Below are 13,742 nucleotides of genomic sequence, written 5' to 3'. Positions count from 1 at the left end.
AACTTTATAATTATACAGAATCCTTACCTTGAATAGAGAATCCAACCCTAACTCCCTTGCTTCCAGCTCCAAGCTAAGCCTTCTAATTCCACAAGTTGAATTCTCACAAAACCAGCCATGATTATCTTTCAATTTTCATTCTTACCTTCTAGAAATCAAGTTCAAAACTTAACAAAACAGGGGGATAAATCCTTACCTCTGAGTAGTCCTTGACCTGAGTTTGATTCCACACCCTTAAGCTCTTCACTAGCCTCAAAGAATCTCAGCTCACTCCCTCTTCCACTTTCCTTCTAGGTTCTTAGTTTTTCCTTTTCCTTCTTGAGTTCTCTAGACCTCCAAAACTTGGCTTTAGTCATAATTAGCATAAAGTATCGTATATATTCATTTCCCTCAGCTAAAGCTATCTAAACCTTGCCAAAAGACCATCCTATCCCTCCATCAAAATCCCTTCCTAACTAAACTTCAAGGGCACTCTTGTCCTTTCACCTATATTGCAATTCTACCACTTTTCCATCTAAAATCTGTTACCCTCAACAGTTACTAATGGTTACCCAAGTTACTCAATCACCAATAACCATTAGCCACAAATTTCCAACTCAACTCACAAAATTCCCCAAAGTACCCCTAGGCTCCTCCCGAGCCGGGTATAAAATCCCGCTGTGACAAGTTATCTAGCTCTCTAAGACCGTCTCGGCATGTGCATCACATTAATATCACCACACCCACATGGTACAAACCACATAGTATAATTATCACATTTATGCCCTCAACGGGCTAAAATTACCAATTTACCCCTATCATGCAAACGGGGCCCACATGCATATTTATACCACCTAAACATGCATTCTAATCACATATTCATTTAAATTCATTTATTATCATATTAATTTACTTATTGCCCTCCAGGCACGCTAATCAAGGTCCTAAACCTTATTGGCAACTTAAGGTGTTACAAGATGGCTTTGAGAAATGTATGTCTTTTCACTTTTAGATGAAACTTTTGGAAAAATAGTATATCACATTTTGGTTGAAACTTTTGGCAAGGTAATATGCCACCTTTTGGATGAAACTTTTTGCAAGATAATATTTCATCTTTTGGATGATACTTTTGGCAATATAATATGCCTTTTTTGGATTATGTTTTGAGAACTTATGTTTGTATTTTACTCATTGGAATGAAACTTTGACAAATATAATTTGAAAATATGCTATTATGTTATTTTTTTTATTATTTAATAATATATTTTTTTTATTGTTTTTATACATACAACATTGATAATAAAAATAGTTACAAATTTTTTTTTAATATTTTGAAAAAAAAAATTAAAGACAAACTGATTTATTTGTATTTTACAAAATAATTTAATTATTCCAAAAAAAAAAGATGAATAATTTAAAAATATGCTATTATGCTATATTTTATTTTTATTTTTTATTATTTAATAATATATATTTTTTATTTTTTGTATACATACAACATTGATAATAAAAATAGTTACAAAAATATTTTTAATATTTGGAAAAAAATTAAAGAAAAACATATTTATTTGTATTTTACAAAAAAATTTAATTATTAAAAAAAAGATGAATAAATCACATTCCATTCCTATGTGCAACCAAACAAGGTAATATAAATATTCATTGGAATCATAATAATATTCCCAAGGGAAACCAAACATAGCAATGTTGGTTTCCTATGGTTTAACATCCCCTTCTTCAATTTCCAAGGAATCTTGAACCTATTCCCATCAAGTCAAACTCATGTACCAAACGCCCCCTTAAAGGAATCCTTACCTATAAAGCATAATTTTGACCCTAGGATGCCTCCAATCCCTCTCCAAGCTTAAATCCTCAGTTTCCCAAGCTTGAACTTCACAAATAGCAAGCCAAAAATCCAGTTTTCAACAATCAAACCCAAACTCTCAAGAACAAGTGAAAAGGGCCTATAACTAGAGGTGAAATTCTTACCTTCTTCCCAAATTCAAAATTCCTAGGTGTGGATGGCTGCAAATCCCTTCCTTAAATTGATTTTACCCTTAAATTCCATCAAAACCCAACTCTCATGACCTGTGCTCTTCTTCTCTCTTCGTCAAAGTTGAACCAAATGACCCAAGGAAATTCTAGAGGAGCCTAACATGTGAGAGTTTTCCCTTCAGCTATGGATTTCTAATTTTAACACCAAAAGACTATTCTACCCCTCCTCAAACTAAGCCATAAACTAAAACCTCAAGGGTAGCTAGGTCATTTCACCATTCTAACAAAAATACCACTTTTCCCTTCTTATTTCACTACCACCACTAACACTAAGGTTACTAATGGTTACCAACCTCAATTAAATATCAATTACCATACTCGTGACTTTCCGCTAATACCGCGGGACAAGATCTCCTCATGCTGGAAACACTGTACAAAGCTCAAAATCATATCCTCAATGGGTTCAAATTACAAATATGTCCCTAATAGTCAAATGGGGCCCACATGAATATTTAATTCACCTAAACATGCATTTCTAATCATATAATCATCAAATTCACATATTAGCATAGTTAAATCAATTATTGCCCTCCCGGCATGCTAATTAAAGTCCTAAGCCTTATTAGAAAATTTGTGGCGCTACATCGTCGCTGTAAAGTGGCTTGGTTTATATACCTGCAGCGACGACATGTCATCGTCGTAGGGTCACAAAATCTTAGATTTTCGTGTTCAGCAAGCACCCTAATGCGATGACATGTCGTCCCTATTAAAACGATCCTCAAAACATAGAAGACCCAAAACATGCGAAAATCTAAACTTTTACTTTAAATCATTGTACTGAAAATCCATATAAAAAAACTTTTAAAAAATTCGTGTGCGCACACTTTTAGTTTACCAAACGGAATTACAACTAATATTCCACAGAGTTTTAGCAAAAAAAATGTCATAAAAGAAATAACAAGCTCCCCACTTTTTCATTTCAAAATGGTGTTCCATTGAAAACCTCCCCAGGTCAGGCCACATGTACATATCTGCAAGCACACTCTGGTGCTCACTGCTCCACTTTGCTTTTTCACTTACCCACACTATGAAACAACTAGGTAAGCGAAAACACTTAGTAAGAATAGGCTTACAACACAAGTATACTAAACCCAGTAACGGGTCAACATAAGGTAGATATCGCTACCGGTCATTAGGGTATTGGATAAGTTCCAACCCTATCATACAATTCTCAATAATAACCATAACAGAAAATGAAGCAATTTGGTTGCACCCAACAACCAATTTCATACATATCATAGCAACCTGCGCTTAGAAAATTCCCAAAACATTCAATATAGATAACCATAACTGAATAATAACTCTGGTTGTTTCTAACAACCAAGTTCACACATAGCACAATAACATGCACTTAGAAAATTCCCAGAACATACAATATATCACTCATATCACAATATCCTACATTCATAAGATTCTCAGAATATTCAAGATATATTTAACACATATCATAACAAATAAATAGGTTAACAGCAAGGGATCCGGGCCTCAACCTGGTTCCAACATTTATGTCCTGGCTCCAACCCGAGCTATATTACCTTTGTCCTGGCTCCAACCCGAACTAAATTTTCACCATGTCCTGGCCAAACCCAGACTATATACTTTACCATGTCCTGGCATAAACACGGACTATATGTAACGCCCTAAACTTCAAGGACCATTACGGTGTGCCTTGTAAACAGTGCTAAACTCGCTAATCGAGTCATTTGGCCAAAATCGTGTAACTAAGTATGATTAGAGGTTTAGGGATTACAAATTTTGGTTAAGATATAACGTTTCATCATAACGTTTATTATATACATTGGGATCCCGAAAATATAATTTAAAGGTCTATTACAAGAAAATATTTACAACAGGCCGATCTAAGCGGCAAAACAGGGTTAAGCCCTAGTTTCCCTTCAAACCTCGACCGTGGTGGTTGAGTAGCTTCATATGTACACATCGTCACCTAAGCTCTCCAACCCAAGGATGGTCCAGCTTTCTTTTGCCTTTACCTGCACCACAAAGCACCCGTGAGACGAAGCCCAGCAAGAAAACTCAATATGCTCATGAACAGTAATAACATGTCATCAAATCATAAGGCACACGCCTAGCAGATGTAGCCCTAGTCAAGCAGGCAACAAATCCACGTAATGATGGGTATCCAGGATAGGAAATCCTACCCTCCTCAGTGGATGACTATCAAGTCAATCTCAATCAGATAAGTGATTTAACACTGGTGATTCCAGTAACCATACCGGGTTGATAGCCCTAAATAAAAGAGTGATAGTGGTACAAGTCACTAAGGTGGGTTCCGCTCCCTTTATAAATAAGTGATCCTTTCACTATCTTAAACAGGATAGGTGCATGATGATTAGTCACCAACATAACCTTCCTCATGACCCTAGAGTCATAACTATGGAACATTGTTCCCTAGCCATGTGACAAGCAGTCACTTAGGCCTTAGGCCCTGGCTCTGAGTAACTAGTCCTAGACTAGCCAAGTGCTTATAATTTTCATCGACCTTCGGGTCGATCCAGCATTAATACCCCATATGAGTCATTCAACGCTGATATCGATTAGATCTAATCTTCATTCGGCCCTACGTCCTCGACGCTTATGCCATTTCTGAGTCTTAGGTCAGTAAAACACGACCAGTGTTCAACCCGTTGTGAACTTGACTAGTAAATCACAGCTTCACAGATGGATCTGACACCATTGCTGATTCTGACTAATAAGTCAGTGCCATACACAAGTAAGCAATGCCACCAAACATATATCATATGAAAAATAACCGAGTACAGGGCATTCAGCATGCTTACTCAATAATTACTAGCACAACTAGGATCATGCATAAACATAGAGGCTCAAGCTCTGAACAATAACATATTCAGTATACAAAGCATGTCCTAATCACATGTTTCTCGTGCACTACATTTAAGCATCCAACATGCATAAAAAATAGCCATGCATGTCACATATACACAGGGTGCAGTTTTCTTAACTTTGGTCCAAGTACAGGTTACCAATAAATGAGCCACAAGCACGATCCTGATTCCAAGCCCCTAGTGATAACCTAGTCACAACCATAATATAAAAACTCATAAAAATGAGTAAATAAATACTTCCAAACCCAACCCAAGCCTCCGGGACAACAAATCCCACTCAACTAGGTAGTAGGATCGATCCCAGGCCCTTAGAGTTAAGCTCCCATGCTCAAAACATCAATTTTGCCAAAAATGGCACCAAGCGTCGCGACCCTCCCGGCAAGCGCCACGACCCTTAGGCAAAACAAAACCTCCACTTGCTTCTTCAAGCCTGGGCCGCGGCCCTACCTCAACCAGCCATTTTTCCCCGTTTTCAACCTTTTAAAACCTCCCAAAAACATATCCAAACATCTCCAAACTCAAAAATCAAAGTTCCAAAACATCCCCATCATCCAAAACCAACAAAACCCAAGTCTCAAATCACCCAAAAACTCATCAAAACACAAAGTCCAATTCAAGCTTAAAAACTTTAAAAACTTATAACTTAAAACTTGAATTACCTCCGATTGAGTTGTTTCCCAACTAAATCCTCCGGCTAATAAGCTTCTAATCATCCCTAGGATCGCTATGCCTTAATCCTCGCTTGAATCCGAGTCCTAGAACTCAAGTTACCTTCGAAAATGCGATTGGGGAATGAAAATGGAACTTAGAGGGAGAGAGAACGTACAGAACATTCTTTTTATTCTTTTAAAAGGTTACTTCAAGCTTAAGTAGCCTCAACCATATCCTAACACTTGGGGTCCCGAAAACACCCCCGGGGACAAAATAGTCAAAACCTCCAGAATTTCCTCCTGGTCTTACTATCTCCCAATTTATCCCCAAATATTTATTCCCATTACCCAATAACCTTGTAATGCGCTAAATACCCCTTGACTTACTCCAAGTCAAGAATAAACCCCGTTGTGACTTTCCCACTAGCTTACCTCCTAAGATCGTCTTGTGCTGGGTAACCCTGGCATTACCAAATAATAATAAAGCACCACACACATATCACATATATGCCAAATATGCCCGAAATGGCCAAAATATGAAAATCACCCAATTACTCAAAAATGAGTTCACATGCATATTTAATACACCTAAACATACATATTATCATTTAATAGCATAATAAATCAATTATGGCCCTCTCGGCCTCCTAATCAAGGTCCTAAACCTTATTAGGAAATTTGGGGCATTACACTATATTTTTAACATATTTGGGCTTTGACCCGGACTTTAGCTTACCATGTCCTGGCTCCAACCCAGACTATATTACGCTAGTGTAATGGCTCCAACCTGAACTTACTTACCATTTAGACGCAGAATGCAAAAGCATTGCAAGAGTAGGCATTAAGCATACCCTGGTCTTAATGACCCAAAAGATACTATGTAATCTACTACTAGAAGGACACACTAGTATATTCATATTTTAGCGAAGAAAGAGAAAGGATAACCCAGACTATAGCCTCTTATACACTTTACATGTCAGATTTCGTTTCAGTCTTTACGGTATCATGAGAAAATTGACCTCAACGCAACATGCTCTCCCTGTTGTGCATTTTAATATTCTTTAACTAAAGAACTCTCTTATCGGATACTCGTATTTTGGTTTTTAGAAAAAGGAGTTTTAAATAACTCTTACCAATAGAAAAATACCAACTTTTCGCTCTCTTAAGAAAGTTTTTTGTTTTCTATCATTTACCAAAATAACAATTTTTACCCCTTTACAAGTAATATCTGACAACGTTACCCCTTTCTCTTAAAGGTTCTACAAAGCCCAAACTCCCATTTTTAAAAATTTTATCCATAACCTGGGATCTCTTTTTATGTTATTTTTTAAAAGAAGGGCAATTAGACCCTTAACTTATAAAATGGTAAAAATCAACTTTAATTAATTTAAGCTGATTTGAGGAGTGGTTAGATCTCCAAATCCTTAATTACCTTTGCAAGGAACTATTTCTTCTCATTTCCAAAACCGTACTTCCAATATTTAAAATTTAAAGTACTAAAGTCTCATCTTTAAACTTTTTGCCGTAAGTTGAGTCTTAGGTAAAAACCTTCAACTATTCTTCATGTATCATGTGTCATAAGGACGGTAACTAGGCGAAAGCCTTGCATAAAAGCTTGTTTTAGGTTACGAGAACTAACCTCCCAAAAATTATTTTTTGTTAAGTTTCGAAATCGCTACTTTTTAGTTTGTAGGGAAAACTTAGAAAAATTATTTCTCTTAAACTGTGACACATTTTTCTCTACAATTTTACAGGGGCCTTATACATATCTTAAGTAATCCCATCAAAATTTTATAATTTTTGGGATGGCGAAACCTATTCAAATATTTAAAGCAATCTGGGCAGTGCCTGCTACTCAGAAGTTTTCCATAGATTTCAATTGAAAATCTATTTCTCTTACACCATAGCCCAGTTCTTTATGAAATTTTACAGAGATCTTTATACATATATAAATTAGTATCCTTAAAAATTTTAAAAATTTTGGAGTAATTAAATTCATCAAAATGTTTAAATCAATCTGGGCAATGCTTGCTTCCTAGAAGTTTTGTTTCCAGATTTTAGGGCAAACTTTGAAAAATCATATCTCTTCTACCATAACACATTTTCATCTAAACATTTACAGTGACCCTTATAAATGGTTAAACTAGCATCCTAAAAAATTTCATTGATTTAAGATTAGGAAAACCTATTCAAAAGTCAAAATAATCTGACCAGTGCATGCTGCCCAGAAATTTTCCAAATTTACATCAAAATGCCAAAAAGTGCATACCTTGGGTTTAAAAATACTTTTTTATAATTTTCCAAATCCTATCATCAAGTACTCACAAATAACGATGCACCTACATAAATTATTTTCACAAACAGAGGTACTAGAATGCGATCTGACCCGTTGGAAGCCAGACCACAAAATTTTGGCAGGATGCATTTTTACACAACTTAACAACCATAAGCATTTCTAGGATAACCCTAGCCAGATGCATGCATGAAAATCATCAAATCACACAATATAAACCTTAAGCATAAAATCAAATCCAAAAACCATTAAAATAACCTATACAACCAGATCTACCAACATAAATCACAAAACTCAAGAACAACCATAAATTTCTACCTTTTCATAGTTCTAGCTTGGAGATGTGTTTTCCTTCGCTTCTCAAAACTCCCCCTTGTGCTCTACACTCTAAACCCAAGCCCCAAAGTCCCACATTTAGATTTCTAAGAAAGAGTTAGGGTAGAAAGACTTAGATGAGGGACAAAACATGCAAACTACGAAGATCTCTTACCTTGCTTTTACTTGATCACCAAAGTGCTCAATCTCTGAGATCCAACTAGTGCATGCTTCTCTTGAACCCTAGAACACAAGAACAATTCCATGCATGGCTATTAGATCACATGAATGGATAATAAACCCTTACAGCTTCGGGTTTGAAGAGGAAAATAGAAGAAAAGATGAAGGAGTTTTCGAAACTTACACTAGACAACGTTTCTCTTGAGCTTCTCCCTTCTTCAATGGAGGAATGAGTGCAGTTGGCTTATGGAAGAGTTGTAGCAATGGGGGATAGTGTTTAGTGGGGTTTTGGGTTAGAGAGAGCAAATGAAAGAGAGAGTGTTTCTTGAAAGAAAATAAATTTTGTGAGATAAATGATTTGGTCTTGGCTTGTGTAAGAAGATAAGAGGCTTTTTCCCATTCTTTAGCTTTTGGGGTAAGTAACCTAGCTTATGAGAGCCCTAGGGTCTACCCCTAGCCTGGCTTCTCACCTCTCTCTCTCTCTCTCTCTTCCCTTGGAAATTACTTTTATGCCCTTGCTTATTTTACCTCACATATAAGGAATCCAAGGGCCCTTTAGGAATTTTGTGCTCTAAATTTTCCTTAAATTTTAACCTATCGTTTTTAAATCTCAATGCATAATTAAATATATAAATTTCTGACCAAAAATAAAATTTGTCACAATATCCAATAATTTTGTCAATTTATCGCATATTGACCAAAATGCCCTTATAGGCACGAGCAATAAATTTTCATTCTTAAGCCCAGTAGATTGGAATTCAAACCTCAATAAATTTTTATTAAATTTATTGGTTCGACTATAAAGTCCCAGTTTCCAAAAAAAAATTATGTCATAGTATTCCTTATTTTATTTAATTTGAAAATTTTCTTCCATTAGGGTCTATCCCTTGGTCTAAGACCAATCTTTCTTTGCATAAAGCTAGATCCTTTACTGGATCATTACAGCGGCTATAAAAATTCACGAATCATCACAAATTCATATAATATCATTTATAAAATAATATTCCACATAATTCTTCACTGGCTCCAACTGGCTGCTAACGTGTGTTCAAAACACGGGACGTTACAACTGTAGGTATATAATTTTTTTTTAAATTAATTAATTATATTAATTAAAATTTATTTAATAAAATATTAAAAATTAATTAAATAAATAAAACCAATTTATCTAATTAAATAATAGAACCAATTTATTAATTAAATAATAAAACTAATTTAAAATTAGTATAGTCTCCAAAATATAAAAAACAACACAAAATAATAATAAATATAAAAAAATAATATAACCAAATTAAATGTCATCTAAACTAATCCCAAAGTCATCATCATCGTCAGGCTGTTGTGGTGGTTGTGGTTGCCATGGTGGAAATTTGCCCGAGCCTGGAAAGTTCGCCAACATGGACTTTATCATATTCATGTCCAAGCTCACAGGCTGAAATTGTGGAGCATGGATGTTCAGATTTGTAGCTTGCATAAATTGTTGTATTTTGCTAGAAGTTGTTGATCTGGGTCATAATGGCTTGACTAAAGTGTTGAACCATGGACTGGAAAACCTCAGTTGGTACTATCGAAGGGCCGATTGTTGTGGGAATAAATAGTGAGGCCTTTGACTGTGAAGAGGATCTGGTGGCACCTGAGGCAAAGGTGTCAATGCCCTTCAACTTGCGTCCAATTCCTCGGTTGTGGCCACGACATTGACCAAGTACCTTCAAGATGACTTTTGTCTCCTCGACAGAGGAACTTCTTGCTAAAGATTCAAATTGGGATTGGGATTGGGATTGTGTCTGGACTTCTTGCTGCAAGGCATCCTTCACTTTAGAAACAAGACAATTAATGCATAATATAATTAAATAATAAACATATATACAAAACTTAGAAAGTTACTTACTTAGGCATCATTAGCATTCGTGTTCACCCATCCATGTGCGACTGATTGTGCATGTCATGGAACGTATCAATAATGTTGAGCAGTTCCTTAGTATGAAGATTCATCTTTAGAAAACAAAATGCAACAAAATATCAGTTAAATATTGAAATTATTATTAAGATAACTGAAAATATTTCAAATTATCTACATTTGTTTATTTACCTTCTTAAATCGAGAAAAAGCATAAGAGGTTGATCCATTGAGACTTTGATACTTCTATTTTTCTCTGTTGGTAGCATTTTTCTTTGAGCGTGCCATGAACTGTGGAGTGGTGAAGATGTCAACCAACTTCTGCCAACTCTCGTTGTTCATGTCCTCCGGTGGATTCTTTCTGGCTATCTCGATATCATCATACCCTCCATTTTGATCGCAGTATTTTTTCTTGCGACATTTTCTATTCTTGTCACGATCCTAAAACTCTCGCTCAATGCCAGTCTCTATCAGTCACCACTCAGGGAGAGCTTGAGGAAGAATAAAAAATTCCTTCAAAAAAAATTAAAACTTGTTAGAATTTTGAAACTATAAAAAACATTACGTGTGAATATATTATTAAATTTATTAATTTAATTTTAATGATTATTATTAATTTCAACTTTTTAATTTTAAAAATAACAATAGAGTTTTATACTTGTAAATTTATTATTTTAATTTCCACTTTATAATTTTATGAATATATATTATCAAAATTTATGAATGTATTATAAAGTTTGATTATACAAACAAATATTAAATTATAAATTTATTAATGATTATTATTAATTTCTTTAATAATTATCAAATTATTATTTTAATTTTCACCTTTTATTTTTTTTTAAATAACAATAAAGTTTTATAATTGTAAAATATATTTTTTTAATTTCCACTTTATGATTTTTTTTATTAATATATTTAAAATTAATAAAAAAAATTAATCACACTAACTTTAAAATTATTTTGTAATGTTTGATATTTCTAAATCTACTAAAATTTTGGCAGCATAACAGTTGTAATCTAACATATCCCAAAATTTAAAATCTGCATAAAAACCACAAAATCAGTCTCATAACATATATATACTAATTATAAACATCTAATTATATTAATATAACCTACCATAAAATTTAAAAATACAATCCACATTCACATTTATATAAATAAACATATTCAACTAATATCTAACATAACATTTAATTAAATTAAATTAAATTAACTTATTCAACACTATATAACTAAAATAACTAATTACATAACTAACATATTAATATTTAATTAAATTAACATATTCAATATTATCTACAATACCCAATTACACAATTAACATAATAACATTTAATTAAATTAACATACTTAACATTGTCTAAAATATACAAATCTAAAATGAAAAAAAAATCAACACTATATAAGCAAACCAATCACACACATAAAAACATAATTTAAACATTAATCAAACACCCAAAAAAATGCAAAATCAATACCCAAGGCTTAGGGGTTATCCAAAGGCATCTATGGCTAAGGATGATGCTCAACTACTCCAATCTAACAACATACACATTTCTACCAAATACTAAGTACATAAAATATTAAAAAAAATTCATTTTAAAGGCTAAAATAGATAGAAATGGGGTTTAGATTACCTAAACTTGGACGAAATGGGCCTGAAAAGGACTGGGGGTGTTGGATCGGCGACGAACGGTGAAGGGGCGGTGGAGGGGCTTTGGTTTTGCAAAGAAAGGAGAAGAAATACTGAAGAAGAAGGCTCAGGTTAGGGGATTTATGCCCTGATTCTATAGCGACGACATTTCGTCGCTATAGGAAATAAGATCGTCGTCGCTGAAGAGGGCACACACCGTTTCATTTAACCTATAGCGATGACATGTCATCACTACAGATAAGGGAATAGTACACGAAGAGTTCGTTTACTACGTGTGTTGCCCGACATGTCATCTCTATAGGATGTGAAATTTTTTACAACATTTTTTATCCGAAGGCTTTGCATTTCAGTGTCAAATTCCCTTATCTTTTTGTTTAAGGGGTCTCGTGGGTTCTTAGGGTGAACCCTTTCTTTGGTTGTGTTCATCAGGGGAGCTGCATGGGATGTGGTTTTTACCTTGAACCTACTCTGGTTAAGTTTATCCCTCAAGTTGGGTGAAGTTCTTTTGGAGGTTGTCTATGGTTTGTACCTCCCATAGATGGGGTTCGCACCAGGTTGCGCCGTTGGTGTAGAATCTTCCTTGCGTCCTAGGCGAGGGGTACGACTAGTGGGGAGTTGTATTATTCGACCATCCACGTGTATGGTGGTTTCTCCTCATACATGCTCCCTCTCTTTATGCTTAGGGAAGGGAGCTTCAGAGTTTTTGTGTAACAGGTCGTTGAGTACCTCTTGCATGTTCTCCAAGGTGACCTACAACCTTTGGCTTTCAAGTGCAGGTCACATATTTCATCTTCGTAACGACGAGATCGGAAATCGAACTCATTGAGTGTACACAGGGGCATTTACCATGTCTCTCTTTTGAGGGACCCAGGTCTTGATGGTTTGGACTTGGGGACACCAGTAGCAGTGGCGGAGGGTGAGTTGTACAACCCTTCGTTGGAGCGGGGGCATGTTCTATAGGGTCTAGTGTAGGATGAATGGCAGGGGATGATACTTCTTTCTCTTCGCCATTGTCTTTGGGTAGATCCGTCGCACCTCCACTCGTCGGCGGGGGAGGGTCCCTCATGGATGCCTTTAGCTGGGTTCCGTCTAGGTGAACCTTCACTTCTTGGTGGTCTTGTAGGCATTTTGAACGCCTTGGCATGTTTTCTTACTGAAATTAATGGAGGAACTATTGTTTGTCATTTATTCTTCCCACAGATGGCGCGAAACTATTGACGGTGAGAACTCGTCACTATGTTAGGTCAGAAAACACAAAGCTTAGTAGGAGAAAAGATAAGTGCAGATCAACAATGGAGTAAAAACTCCTATATTACTTAATAGTCTGAGTATACAATGAATTTCCCAACCCCTTAGCCTTAGGGGTGAGGATCTATTTATAGAGGAGCTCTAATGGCTCCTGATACATGGTGGTCCATAGGGACAAAATAGTACATGGGTACACTGCTGAGGTAGTGGAGCAACACATTATGGTGCAAAGGGTTGTGATGGTCAGCCCTGATACATGTCAGACGTGTGCAGGTAATCACACCACACTTTGTAATAATTCATACCACCACTAGTTAACTGATACGGATGTCAGGGTCATGCCTCTGACCTCCTCAGGTTCGTACATACCTAACCTAACGTACTCTGTATCCAAGCTTACAACTTGTACATACCTGATCGAAGGTACCTTGGACATACTTTTGGCCTCCTTAGACAGTAAGGCATGGCCTCGTCAACAAAGTTGATGTTTACAGATGGGTCCTTGCGAGGTGGCCCACAAGGGCAAGACATGAGGACTCTCCCATGGTCTCATCTAAATGGGCGAGATGTGAAGGATCTTGCATGGTCTCATGAGGACACG

Source organism: Humulus lupulus, chromosome 6 (genome assembly GCF_963169125.1).
Source record: "Humulus lupulus chromosome 6, drHumLupu1.1, whole genome shotgun sequence".
Taxonomy (NCBI): Eukaryota; Viridiplantae; Streptophyta; class Magnoliopsida; order Rosales; family Cannabaceae; genus Humulus; species Humulus lupulus.
The sequence above is the reverse complement of the archived record's forward strand: the minus strand, read 5'-3'. Positions refer to the sequence as shown.